The 15,865-nt window shown below is 27.5% G+C and overlaps 1 protein-coding gene across 2 annotated transcripts in view; it reads right to left on the reverse strand.

Annotated features, from left to right (window-relative positions):
• Positions 1–15,865, reverse strand: part of LOC107166568 (uncharacterized) — a 238,667-nt gene that overhangs the window by 172,404 nt on the left and 50,398 nt on the right. For both annotated transcript variants that reach the window (XM_089229101.1, XM_089229100.1), the window contains exon 2: positions 14,294–14,369. The gene's annotated coding sequence lies outside the window, so the exon portion shown is untranslated. The remainder of the gene's footprint in view (positions 1–14,293; positions 14,370–15,865) is intronic.

The raw sequence follows: 15,865 nt of genomic DNA on the forward strand, positions 1-15,865 counted from the left end.
ATCTAATTCCGTACGAATTTTAAATTTAAATATCTTTAGAAAATCGCATTTACATGTTTTTTTTTAGATTTGTTGGCTACCTATAGTATAAAATACTTATAATGCTTATAACTATTATATTAAATTTGATTGATATTTTTAAAACCAAAAAATCTAAAATACCAAATGTCTATAAATAATAACTCAAAAATATTCATTATGTATATAAAATGTAAATTTAGACATTTAATGAAAAATTAAAGTTTTTTTTAGTTAAATTCATACTTTTAATCTCCTAAGGTACCACTAAGTAGTAAGTAGATCCGGTTGGCCACAATAATCCATTTTAAAAGTATACAATTTAGTATTTTTTTCTACAAGAAGTACAAGAATGAGATATGTATGAGACAGACAAACAAAAAATTAAAAAGCGTTGTAAAACGAAACATTCATATTGCTTGAGCTTGAGAATCCAAAAACATCGCATACGTGAAATGTATATAAATATAATTTGATATAATTAATTTTGCATTTGAAAAATAAATGTATAGCTACTTAAGTAGGTACGTTTCTGTGAAATACTAAAATGTTCAATAAAAATACGGATGTTTAAAACGGATGTATATCAAAAAAAAAAAATGTCATGTCATAATAGCGTGTAATATGATACGGGACTTGTGAAACGCTTCAAATAATGTAATCAATTATTATCATATCAGACGCCACGCCGTGCGCATATAACAGTCGTAGTTTTTTTTATCGAAAAATTGCGTAAACGGCGCGCGCACAGACGCACACAAACACACATAATATAGTATGTTTATATATAATGATAAGTGTCTGAGGCAGACGAACGGATTTCCATTAACGTTTCAAAGTCTTTGACTTACCACACAAAAAGCGTTATTATTGTCCAAACTCTTCGTAGGTATCTTTTCGTCCCGACATCGCGGCCGACGAACAAATTGAAATCGCCAAGAAACTACACGGCGTGAACCTTTCACGATGGAAACGCGCGGCGTTCGAGAGAGCAGAAAATATCGTATGTGAAAACGTGTCACAGGATACGGACGAAGGGGTGAGTGGAAAAAACTAGAAGCCGTAAATCATATTTTTCTACGGTCGGCTCTATCCGGTTGCCGTGTTTCACGTTACCCGTATTACAATGGCCATTCAAAGGGATGAATCGACCAGTGTGCGCCAAAAGTGGTTTCCACTCCAGTGACGGTAGTTTAAATAGATTTTTTTTTCCAAAAGCTTTATTTCGAAGCACGGTCAAAATCATAACGCTTATATGGTTTTATAGCAGACACCATACTTGGACGATTTAATACAAACGTATTTTTGATATGTTGACCTAAGCCTTAGCCACTTAATATACATATTATATAGGTATATTATACACGACTGACACTTAAAAATGTACAGGTTTTTTCTTTCGAAAAATTAAGTTGTTATTTATTCGTTCAAACTAAAGAATATCTATCTAAGATATGAATAAGATAGAATTACACCGAAGTGCACGGCATCAGCTAGACAGTATTACAATATAATATTACAATTTGGTTGTTAATCTTATTGATTTTATTTAATAAAATTCAATGTTTTTGAAATATGTGTTCATAAATGGAAAACGTACAAAATGTGTCATGTAATAAATTTTTGTTAGAATTCGAACTACGTAACTAATAATGAATCGAGACAAATGTAAAAATTAGAAAGCAAGTTAATATTTATTTTCAACCAGCGCTTGAACAAATATACTTTTAAAACAACTATAGATTAAAGTATGTAAAGACTATATAAACTCTAATGGAGTTTTTTCTTTTAAAGGCATTTAGAAATAGTAAGTAATATTTATGTATATAAATACATACGATACAAGATAACAACATGTTATAGTTTGTACATATTGGATTTCTTGAAATTTAATAATGCTTAAGTATAACACTGTATTGAAAAATAAGAAACCATGGAGGATCCTATAGTTGAGTAAAATTGTCATACAGAACAATTTTTGTATAAATGTAAACAATCAAATTTCTTTTAAAACTAAAACAATCATAACCCGATATATAATGTTTCTTGTATACAATTGTTAAATTAAGAAAAGTTCGTTGTCAAGCAATACATTTGGTTTAAAAATATTATCGCAGTTTCAAATAAATTAACAGGTTGGTATGTAAATAAACAAGTCATAGTTTTGTGTTTAGTTAAAAGTGTTAAAACCACATGACTACATGAGTAAAACAAAATACGTTTTAAAAATAACAGTAATATAGGTACAAATATCATAACATTGAACAGTGTATTTATATAGTTATTTAAACAAATAATTATAACAATAACATTAGAAAATCTATTTAAAAACAAACATTTTAGAATAATAATAAATTATCATAGTTATTTTGTGATGTTCAATATTTATACAATAAGAACTTATAGTTGAATTTAATAGTTTTAATGAACATTATTTTTATTGTTACTAATAAAAGTAATATTTTATGGAAACAACGAAAACCTATTTCCTTTATAACTGAACTAATTGTAAGAAAAAATACATTGTTCATTTTTTTAATATCACTTTCTAGAAACATTGTTTTAATGTACTAATAAAGTCATATTATCTAATTTATATCAAATCACCAAAATAAAAACCTGATACATTTATTTTTTTTATTGATCATAAAACCCGTCAACTATGGTCATTAGCTGTCTGTAGAGGAAATGATTGTTTTAGAACACGTTTTATATTTATGGCAAGGATTTGTTGCTTTAAATCCGGGTGGTCGCCCATCCGGGAGCTAGCAACACCGTCCTGTACGACACTCAGGGTTTCAAGCTAAACAAAACTACTTAACTAATATTACCTATATGATTAAACAAACCTCTTAGAACACGAGAAGAAATTAATTCGATTAAAACTACGACCCAATGCCAATACCTGAAAAAAATAATTTACGATTATCGAACATTAGTTATTAAACTGCATAATTAAGAAATCAATTTTGTTGCTGCATGTTTTGAATTTTAATTAGAACGAAAACCTACTAAAATGCATGTAGGTACTGCTTTGTATACACTATACTTATAGTGACGAAGACCAAAAAAATAGACAAGAAAACATTGTTCGATTGATGCTATATATATATATATCTTAATAAGATGAAGTTTTAACCCTAAAAATCGTTGAAATACACTATTAAGTTACAGTAGATAATTCTGAATATATCGAGTGACTTAGATGATTAACAAGTTAATGATACTTATATTTTATACTTATAATGTATCGTCAATTTAAATTAAGGGTTTAAAGAAGTCTTCAATAATTTTATTTTAAGATATTTTGAAACAGTAGTGTACAAATTGTACAAATTTTTCAACGTTACTCTTAAAAATAGGAGATGGAAAATATCTGGAATATGAAGAAAAAATTACTTTGCCGATCGGATTAGGTACTGTTGTAAAAACCATAAAGGAACTCACAGACAAAATATATCCAGGCATCGAAAACATAAAAGATAAATCAATGGACTGGTCAAATGATAGAGCCATATTGACATCAAAAAATGATACAGCAGGAGATAAAAACAAAAAATTATTGGACTCTTTCAAAGCAAAAAATATGGAATACAGATCAGTGAATTCACTACTGGAAGTAGATGATGCAGTTTATTATCCAGTTGAATTTATCAGTTCACTCAACCCTCCTGGATTTCCACTACATTTATTAATATTAAATTTGGTTGTCCTATAATGCTTCTCAGAAATCTTAGTCCACCAAAATTGTGCAATGGGACACGTCTACGGATTATTGGTCTACAAAAGAATTTGATTGAAGTTATTATTATGACTGGATCTGCAAAAGGTGAATCAGTCCTTATTCCTCGCATACCAATGATACCATAAGATTATCCTTTCCAATTCAAGAGAATGCAGTTTCCTGTAAAAGTATGTTTTGCCATGACAATAAACAAATCACAAGGGCAAACTTTGAAATTTGCAGAGATCGATATAAGAGAAGATTGTTTTTCACATGGCCTATATTGTATGTGGCGTAGTACGCCCACGAGCTCAGTTATTTTGGTGCCAACAGGAATTACAGTTAATGTAGTTTATACAGAAATATTATATTAACGATAAAAATCAAATTAATAAACAATTAATATAATTATATGACATATTTTTTTAAACAATCTTATTTAAATTTAATTTTAATAGACAATATTTAATCTTACCAAATAACAACAATTAATAAACAAGGCAACGACGGGTAATTCAGCTAGTATATATTATGTATAAGAATATTATAGAAATATATAGTTCAATTTATTATTTTAAAAAGAATTTTGGTATTGAGGAAAATGTTTTATGATTGTAATTTAATTTTTTAAGAAAAACGATCGTATAGTATATGCGCATAAATAGTGGCCTAGAATAAATCAACAAGTCACAACATAAAGAAAGTCGGTGGTTTGGAGAAAATACTACATCGACCTTATCTGAATTTTCAAGTAAAATAAAAAATGTACAGCTAAATACCCCAGGGACATGTTGGTAGGTAGTCTGTGAGTCACAGACTGTGACAATTGAACTTACTTTCTTCGACTGGTTTAAAATAAATCCACAAGTATACTTGGAACAATTCTATATATATTGTATTCTATTCTTGAACTTACCCTGATGCACCAATTACTAATAAAAGTTAAAATTTGATTTTATCGACTAGAATAAAATGTACAACGTATCAAATTAAAAACGAACTTTAACACTAAATAGTAAATATTGAACTCGTAGCTCATGTATGTAAATATATATGTTACCGGAAATGATGACAGTTCCTAGGAAATGATGACAATTCCTAATAGCGGAAGGAAATTATATCATTGCCTAGTTCGCATGTTATCATTTCCTAACGATATCAGGCAAAGATGCTATACATATGTTTCTTAGATATTTTAATTTAATCTGTCACAATAATTAATTACCCTGCTATTACACTAATAAATAATCAATGATCAATAATTAATAAAAAATAAAATTTTTTTTTTTTAATCACTTTATTAAATTCACTTCGCATTTTATTAAAAATCCATTTTAACGAAATAATACGTACTGAACTAAGAAGATAGGCACACATACTACTAAGCGGACCGTGTTGTATGGACAGGTATAGGGACACTTTTAATAAAAACACGTAAATGGTACGTTAAACATATTATTATGCGATACCTATGTGATAGCCATAACATTTTCCAATCAACCATTTTAACGATATCAGTCATTACCCACCTGATATTTTTTTATGGAACACGGACAATATTGACAGTAATGGAAGTATAATGGTTTTTAGTATCTCACCGTTCCGAGTTAGTTTAGTTATCGTTATAATAGCTTTGCATTGTAAAGCCACACGACCTGCAACATCATAATCGTCAATGCTTTCGTGTAAGAACCGATACGTGATAACTAGGACCGAATGTTTATGCACTTAAAACTACTAATACTACTAATATAAATAAATAAAATTATAAAATATGTATTTTTAGCCAATAAAAATACAAAAATATGTAAAATAAAAAAAAATTATTTGATTCAGTAAAACATGAATTCAATTTGTACCTAGGTTAGCATTAAATTGAATAAATAGAAAAAAAAATATGCAATTTCATAAGCATCCGAGCCCTAGTGATAACATTGCCTAAAAAGTACGGAAATGATGACAATTCCTAGGCGATGATATCATTTCCTTCCGCTTTAGGAATTGTCATCATTTCCTAGGAACTGTCATAATTTCCTAAATTTTCAACATTTCCGGTAACATATATATTTAATAAATCTTGGTCTAAAACTAAACATATTTTTTTAAAGTACATACAGTCGAAATCACAATTTCTAAAAGCTATAATTACTCTAAATTGATAAACAAAATAAATGATGAAATTCATAGTTAAATAAAAAACAATCCTAACGTATGAACGGTTAGTATTATATGAGATTAAATCCTAGTGACTAGTATCTACCAACTTGATTCACATTATTTATTAATAATATTTATAAACGCTTATAACCAAAAATAATGAAAATATCTATTATAAATACATAGTAAATACCATTCATTTTGTGAGTTTTGGAAATGATTACTGATAAATAATAAGTATAAGCATTAAAGCTATAGTGGAAATAACTATCTATGTCATTGGATCACAGCGAAGGTACTTCAAAATATTAAATTATATTTAAAATCCTGTTAAATACCAAACAACAATTAATGTGAATGATATAAGTAAAAAAACTACTTTTTTAAAAAATCGAAACTATTAATAACCATAGGCATTATTTTTATTTCTTTAACTAATAAGCAATAATTGTTTTTGTTTTTTTTTTATTGTTACAGCATCAACTACAAGGTTATTAACTTACAGTAGTAATATTTTAAGTTATAGATTAAATATATTAATAATTATTTTATGCTTATACTTACATAGAATAAATCCGTTATCATGTATTACAAAAATAAATAAATAAATAAACAAACTATGATAATAGGTACACATTTTAAAAATTAATTAGTAATTCTAAACTTCGCAGCAAATAGCAGTTTTAGCTGCTAAAACCACGTTTAATTAATATGATATGTGTATGTTTTACGATTTATTAGTTATATGCAAAAACGATAATTGAAAGATTTAATTTTAGCAAGAACAAATATTTGAAGATTAATTTAATTGATTCAAATCGTATTTGTGGGTAAAACGATTGATATTTTTTATCATAAATTGTTTAAAATAAATGAAACTGTACAAAATCATATTTTTATATTATGTTAAGAAAAAATAAATGTTGTAAATAATTGTTACTAGATAAACATTTTCCTTGAAGCTTTTACCGAATAAAAAAACACAAGGATGAATGCAAGTTAAATATAAACATAATCTAAAATACAATTAATATTTACATAACTAATTCATATAAATTAAACCATGATTACGAAACAAATACCTAAATATGAAAAACAATATTGCATAAAAAGCAGACTTACATTTAATTTAAAAAAATATATTTTTTATCCTATTCATTAAGGAACTCATTAAGTGTAATGGAAAATTGTATTATTCATTTTTATTTTACACTTACCTTTTAATATTACTTGGTAAATTTAAATTCTATGTATTATAATATATTCTCTTTAAAAAAACGTAGAAAATATCATTAAAACAGTTAATAAACAATAATAAGTAGCTAGGTACTTACATGCAAACATCCATTATTTCATTTTCATTATTCATAAATCGAAATTACTCTGTTAAATATATTTTTTTTATATTATAAATTCAATTCAATTGATAGCCAAACTTTAATGGAATAATTAATATAATGTTAAATAATATCTTATATATTGTTATAGGTTTTATAGTTAATAATGAAATAATACTAAATTACCAATAGATTTTGATAGGCAAACTTTTATTATCTACTCGTAGATATATCCATGGAATATGGATAAGTCTTATTAATACAATTTCGATATTGGAAAATTCAGACAAATTCGAAATGCCATTAGTACATACCTACATATTTACATAACTTTTCATTCAAACATAAATGGTAAATTTGTTACTGTCACTGCCCATTATCTTAAACTAGATATAGTTATAAAAATATTCTGTTAAACTTAGTTGTTTCATAGGATGGCCATAAAATTTATACGATGGTACTATAGGATAACTGGGTAAATCGAATTAAAAATGTGGAATCTTTTCATGTAGTTTCGCTATTGGTTTTATAATAATTGCTATTCATTACGATATTTAATAATGCACATAATTTATACATGTTTGAGATATCTATCGCGTATGCGTTTATGTATATTATGTTCGTATTATTTGTACACCCGTAGGAAACTTCTGGATTGATATATTTTATTCGAAAGAGCACGTGACCGCTCTATTCCTCATATACCATTATTTCGTCGCGGATTCACTTAATAAAACGTATGTGGGCATCGAAATATATTAATGAACAAAACTTAATACAAGCACAAATACAGAAAAACATAGCAATTGAGATGAGTTATCATTATCCACCAAACCTAATATTTTAAAAACTCCTTGTATGTATATACTAGGTTTGAAGGTTTCTATAAAAACAACGCGATTCATTTCATTATATAATAATACAAATTGGAAATAAATATTTTTTTTATTTATTTTTTTTGTTTATAAATGTTATATTCAATCTGTTACAAAAAGAACAATAAGAACAATTGATGAAAATGGAAAGTAGAAGAAAAAAATAAAAATAAAATAAAAATAAAAATAAAATAACAATACGGAAATAAATATTAAATGATATTTTTGTTTCAAAAACCAACTTAAATATACATATTATAACGAAAAATCACAATCTCAATAGTAAGTATACTAGAAAGACAAGAGTTGGAGTGAATGATTATAAATTTTTGAACCTAATTACTTTAAAAAAATATTGATTTAAATGAAACCAAAACATATATTAGTCTAATATTACTAAAGTTTAAAGTTTCAGATTTTAGAGTAAAAGGGCATTACAGTAATGAAGTCACCGCAATTGCTAGAATAAGACAACTATATTCAGTTGTTGTCAAATATAAATAGTATAAAATTTTAAATTACTAAATTAAACGTAGAACAGTTATAATCTCAACAGTGTTTCAGACTTTTATGATTATGATTTTAGACGGGGGTGAAGCAATGTGACGAATCAGCTGACCAGGAATTGAGCGAAGTCATCACAACATTATGGCAAATTGAACTCGAATGTAATCAACATTGAACATAAACAAACACGATCTTATTGAAGTTAGTGACAAGAGTGAAGAGAAACTCGACAGTACGTAAAATACAAAATGATAAAATACACTCAATGCGAAAGGTATTCACTTGATGCAAATCCAAGACAATTTCAAAAATACCCACATGAGAGTCACTCATTGATACCTGATGAGAAAAACCGAACCCTCGACCAATATGTCTTTCTTGTAATTAATTTATTAGTATAAAAAGGTTAGTTTAGGTACATAATAATAATAATAATAATAATAATATATAATATATAATAAATAATAATTATAATAATATTGCTTTGTTAATTATTTATTTTGATGTGATTTATGTTGTTCAACGCTTGATTTCGTTAATATTTGGTTTATAATTAGTAACTTTTAATAAAGTACATACGGCACTGCATTTATCAGTTAGTTGGTTTCTTAAATCAGATTTTATAAAATGTATTTCTGAAAATACTGAATCGCATGAATAAGTTGAAGAAAAAATAGACAAAACAGCATATGCTACTATTTTTAAAGTGGAATTATCTTGGAATTTCATTTTACACTTTCAAAATCTTGTCCCCTATTTTTATGATCAATTTACCTATTGTCCTATCACATTAAATTTCTTATAATTCATTTCTTGGTATGGCGAATTTTTATTTCCATATGGTACTCAGTCCAGTACTGGACTTATATTGATATATAATAGTAAATATTTTCGCGTGTCCACAAAATCTTTTCACGTGCCATATGGGTTTACGTTGACTTAAAAAAAATTGATACGTACAACTCAGTATAATTTTAGATTATTGTAAACACTCTTCTACGTTCATAATATTTTAACTTAACATAATAATTGTTAGTTAATAACCATTATTGAAGCTATAACAATAGAAAAAGAATTCAAAATTATACTCCTATTCTGAAGGTATGGGATTAAACAGTAATCACGGAGGTTGTCCATACAAGAACAATAAAAAAATACTTCATAAGTAGTTTTGGTTAATATTATGTAACTAATGTTAAAAGTTATATTATCTTTTTTTTAACCACACTGACTTTTTAATTTAATTTTTACTTTTTTTTGTAAACAACTTTTTCTTTTTAATACTTGACTGTCGAAACTAATTGTAATATAAAGTTTAAATAAAAATTAATAAAATCAATGTTACAAGTGCGTGAGCGCTATTTGATATTTTTCCTCTACAAGGAAAATCTAGGAATCATAAATATTATATGTTTTTGTTAATGTAACCATGACAACAAAAAACCTTACAAAAAATCGTTCACGCACAAAAAAATCATGTTTCCAGCCCAAAAACATATTTATGTTTAAAAAAAAAGCACGATGTGTATTAAATAAATCTTAAACAAACTCATTGAAAAACGAGAGCACTTTTCTTATATGTATATTCCTATCGTTTTATTCTTTTGGTTTTATTATATTATATTATTATACTGATTATATTCAATTTATTATAGATGTTGCTGACGGAGGACCATATTCCATAACGGCAATCGTTACCAGATACCATTTCTCCGGTTGTCACACAGTAAATGGATATTAAGATGACTACGTGCAGCTATCACATCATTGATCGATAAATCGCAGTCACACGTACGCTGCGTACGATAAGCATTGAAACACCATGTGTGACAAATACGATATTATTATGTACCATGTCGTCGCTGATGATAAACGACATGAATATCGACGGAATACGGCGAACACAAAACGAGCGTAATCATACACGACCGTGAATGATGCACAATATTTATTATATATACGACGTGTGGCGGACGACCGAATTTAAACGAAAATGGCATGAAAAAATAAAACGATACGCAATCGGTGCGTAACAGTTAAATACAAATCACGTCAGCGATATAAATGTAAAGCATATACGACGACGGTGTAGTTTTATAGAAGCACAGTGCCACGTGCTATGCAGCGCCAACTATAACTGGACCGGTTTCGGTCTCGGGTGCGTTACCCAAATAATAATTATAATAGTATGGTGAACGTTGTAGGTACTAGGTAGGTACCCAAAAGAGATGGAGATAATAATATGTTCAATCATCACACTATCGACTCAATCCATAACAAAATTAATCTTTATATTTATATATTATTAAAACGCGAGGCGATTACTTATGACGGTTATATCTGAAGTTCTACTGGATCGATTTTCATGATTTCTTTTTCTAACGCAAATACTCGGGTGTGTTCAGATGAGCAATCAAAAGAGAAATTCCAAAAAATTAATTATTAAATTAGTTATTAAACGTATAAAGTTTGCCGTATTATCACATAGCGACACGTGATGCTTGTCGTGCACACACACTGACACACTTACATCTTTACAGCCCTCACTACTCCTACTACAGTCCTACGTCTGCTATTATACTGCTGTGTCGTCGTTAGCAGTGGAAACCGCGACATATACATACGTTGTGGCATTGTGCAATAACAGTGGAATGGTTATACAATATATTAATATACTAATTAATTATATATAATTATTAAATTTAGTTTTTATTTAAAACGGAATATCAATTAATTCCCATTGAAGGTGATGGAAATTGTTTATTTCGTTCCGAGCATATTATGTAATATTTGGTACGCAAGAAAAACATTGAGATATTCGATTAAGAGTTGTTAACTTGGTGTTAAATTGGATACATATACATTCAATGTTAATTTAGAAAAAGAAACAATGACAGCATGCCAATATTTGAACATAATGTCTATATTATAACATACTGCACGCGTTGAACTTTAGTAATAATTATTACAATAATTATAATCACTACATTATATTTATTTTTATTTTTATTTTATTAATCATAAACCCGGCAACTATGGGCATTAGCTGCAGAGGAGTAATCTATGGGAGCAGAGGGGGGGGGGTCAATTGCCCCCTTCATCAACTTGAACATTTGGTATAAAAATGTTTCATACTTTTTTATGCTTAAATAAAAATAAAACAATAAACACAAATGTAAATTTGATAGAAAAATGTGCATTTTAGATTAGGTAATGGTTATTCTTTAAAAAAATTTTGGTGGATACTGTCATATCACAAAATAAATTATATTTTATATTTTTATTTGTTAAATTTTATTACCTATTAATTATTATTATAATTTATGTTTTTTATTTTTAGATCAAAGTTGTTGTTATCAGTAGTTATATATTATTTAAGCGCAGCGAAAATTTTTTAAAAGATGGGTATTGATTAACCATCTCTGGTAACCCTTCTCGTCGCCTTAAGCCCAAATGGTACAGAGACCTACTAAATCCCTAACAAAAAAAAAAAAAAGGTGGGTATTGAATACTTTTGATTACCCCTCCCCATAATTCAGATTAGTTTCCGCCTCTGATTAGCTATTTTTAAGGGAAAACGGTTGGTTTGGAACACGTAATGTATATGTTGTAAAGATTTGTTGCTAAAAACCCAGGTATTAGAAACACTGGCCGGTATAAGTACACTCAGAGCGTTTTTGCAGTTGAGCATATACGATCGCGTCACCCCAAGACGCACATTTATCAGTGACGTATATAGGATTTTATTAAAGGGGTATATACGTTAGAAAACATTTAATTTCCCTAAGGGGGGGGGGGGTAGTTCACTTACCATCGACATCACAATATTATAAATGAGTAACAAGAGACAAAGTGGGAATCTATCCCTCATACCTTCCCGTAAATACACCACTGTTGTTTATATGCATATAACTATTCAATAATCTTTTTTTTTTCTTTAACCTGTCATCGATGGGTTATACAGCTTATATTTTAACCGTTGTCTATCTATATGTTTAAAAATATACTGCTAGCATAACCACAGGATACGAACTCAACGCACATTTTGAGACATATAAGAAGGTAGGATTTTTAACGAGCTATACGAAATTCATGGATTCAGCTAGTATAAATTGAAAACATGAAACATTTATATATAATACATATTTTATTGAAAAATTTAATGAAAATTCTTATGTTACCTATCTTATAAATTAAACATAGACACCTTTTAATATCTTAATACTTTACATACGTATACTTATCAAAAATTAATTTACATCATCGTATTGAAATTGATATTGATACTCAAGTACAAAGTGTAATTTATGATTTTTATTCCGAAATAAAAAAAAAAACTTTTAAGCGAAATACATAATATCTTTTATAGAAATGTAGGTATATCAATAAAAAAAGTGATTTTACAAAAATTTAGATCATCCAAACCAGTTTAAAATAAACGTTTACATCTAAAATCATCTATAATAGACAACACTTTAAAGTTTAAACCAGTTTTCTTAATAGACGCAATAATTACGCACCTAGTAAAACGTAAGATTAATTGTTATATGCTCGCTGTACTTTATGCGATCACTGATCGCTATTGATATCGTTAAAAAATGTATACGATTGATTTGTTGTGGAAAGTGATTTAATTAAGGGAGATGAGTCAAAAGTAAAAACCTAAATTGAATTACATTTTCCACGCTCGGTTGGAATAGTAACAACATTTATTTTATACCGCAAACCGAAAACCCTCTTTGGTCGTCGAAAACGAGAAACTGACCAGACTATGGGAGATAAATCAACCGGTGAACTTCGCAAGATGGATTTACAGCACGCTATACGTCGGCCACAGCTGTATGCTGATAACGCAACCACGCAAACAAAGTAGAGGCTCTTAGAAAGAGCAACGTTTCCGACTCGCTAAACATTTCGCAATATTGTGTTTAGAATGTTATTTGGTTACAGTGATCTATTATATTATACATACAATATGTATGAAGTTCGCGATAAACATATACTTATCCAATCAAATCTATAATAGGTGCATAGCATAATGTGTATAATGGCGCTTATAAAAAGGTAAGACCAATGAACCAAGAACACAAATGCACAAACGCACACACTGCAAAAACAGACCATAATCGGACGTACGCTTTTTCGGTCTTTACAATTAAAATTAACGAATAAAAATGTTTAAACCACATTCTAAACAGTTCGGATAGTGCAGACATATAGTCATTGACCGCAAAGATTTTTGGTTTTAAGCCAAACTCAATGTGTTGGAGTAAAATAATTGTATTAAAAGTTTTCCCTTAAAATTCTACATACACTATAAATTACAAAATGTGATTTTCTTTTATCTATAATTTACAAGGCAAGCATGTATACATAAAAAATGTAGATACGGATTTTTTTTCCACAAACAATTTTACATACGTAAATGATATTTTTGAATTAAAGACTCTAATTGAATGAATCAAATGCAGAAGTTGTGAAATTTCAAAGAGAGTTAAAACAAAAATATTGTAATATAAAATATAGGCACTTAATCAATTCAATATATATCATGAGTATTTTAATAACATATGCACTATCCATAATATTTAGAGAGAAAAATATAATTTATTATTATTTCTACAAGTTATTTTACATTTCTACGTAGATAACTTATTTAAATGGTAAGTACTTACTTTTTTCAGGTTTCTTCAACAATTCTCAATTCGTATTTTAATTGAATATTAGCTAAAGCTGAATATTATGAAAAATCTGAAAAATTAAATTAAAGAAATTATTAGTGGTCTAGTAAACCGATAATTAATGATGTTATTGAAAGACGATATCAACCTCATACAAATATATGCACTATATTATTATGAATATTTATGAAAAATTGTGTATTTTGGATGTGGAACGGTCGTTGTTAAAAGAAGAAACGTAATTTAGAGAACTTAAGAGTGAGGTTGTTTACATTTATACCATTATGCGATAATTAGTCTATGATATTAATATAATTCTTATACTATTAGAGGAAGAATTAGTTGATATTATATTAATAAATAAACTACATATTTTAACAAACTTGATGAACAATCAATTAATTTATAAACTTAAAAATTAAACATTAAATATATAATTAATTAAAATCAAATTCAAATAAATAATAATTTACCTTAAAACAATACTCGTTTATAAAAATAAGATTACAAAAATTGTGTATTTCAATAATTTTTAATATTAAAATACATTTAGTTAATATTAAATGATATTTTGAAAGACGTATTACCTGAACAAGATATTGTACATATGATCATTACAATTAATAACTGTAAAGGTGAATTGAAATCATATTTATTTCACAAACATAATAACAGAGAAAAAATATTGTTTATTAATACAAGAGATTGTTGATCATTACCAAATTGTTTTATGCAAATTCCACAAAAATTGTGAAAACAATGGTAATAATGAAGGTTAGGTGAAAATGAAGGAATACAAATCATTGAGGCAGTTATAATTTAATACAGTATTTAAATAAGAACACAATTATGAATTGTTGTAATTTTGAACATATGTATGAAAAAAATAACGAAAAGTTTAGAGCAACCAGCTGTTACGCGAGATCTAACCAAGCTTTGTCCTGAGTCCTGACCGCCACGGAGTTTTTTAATACTTTAACTTAAATACAGTATTGACAAAATAAACAAAATATTTATCTAAAAAAAAAAAATACCAATAATAATAATTGCAAGCTTGTAACACCTACTGAAAGTGGCAACACTACATTTTAAATCAAACAAGAAATTACTGGTTATTGAAACCATGCCGAATTAAATAGGTATCATCACAATTTTTTGACACACTCAAATATTTCTTCACTTCACCTATGTCATAGTTCTTCACTTCTTATTGGCTGACATTGCCAATGTTTAGTTTGTACAAGAACTTTATTCGGTGGAATAACTTTTAAATGCAACACTTCTTTATGGCAAAAAACCGCGTAAAAATAAAATTAATTTGTCATGATTGAAACATATAACGTGGTCTTATTGGAATCATTTTCGAGGAAATCTTATATGATATATCAAAATATGTACAAGTAATAAAAGTTAAAAGAAAATAATATTCAAACCACCCGAATTATATTTTATAAAAAAAAAATTTAAACCATCATATTATATCACTATTTGTATGTTTAACTTATACTAATTCGTATTACTTGTTAATAAATAAAAATTGAGAATATAAAACTATGCACAGCCAAA

Source organism: Diuraphis noxia, unplaced genomic scaffold (genome assembly GCF_037042655.1).
Source record: "Diuraphis noxia isolate RWA-SAM2 unplaced genomic scaffold, SU_Dnox_SAM2 contig0005, whole genome shotgun sequence".
NCBI lineage: Eukaryota > Metazoa > Arthropoda > Insecta > Hemiptera > Aphididae > Diuraphis > Diuraphis noxia.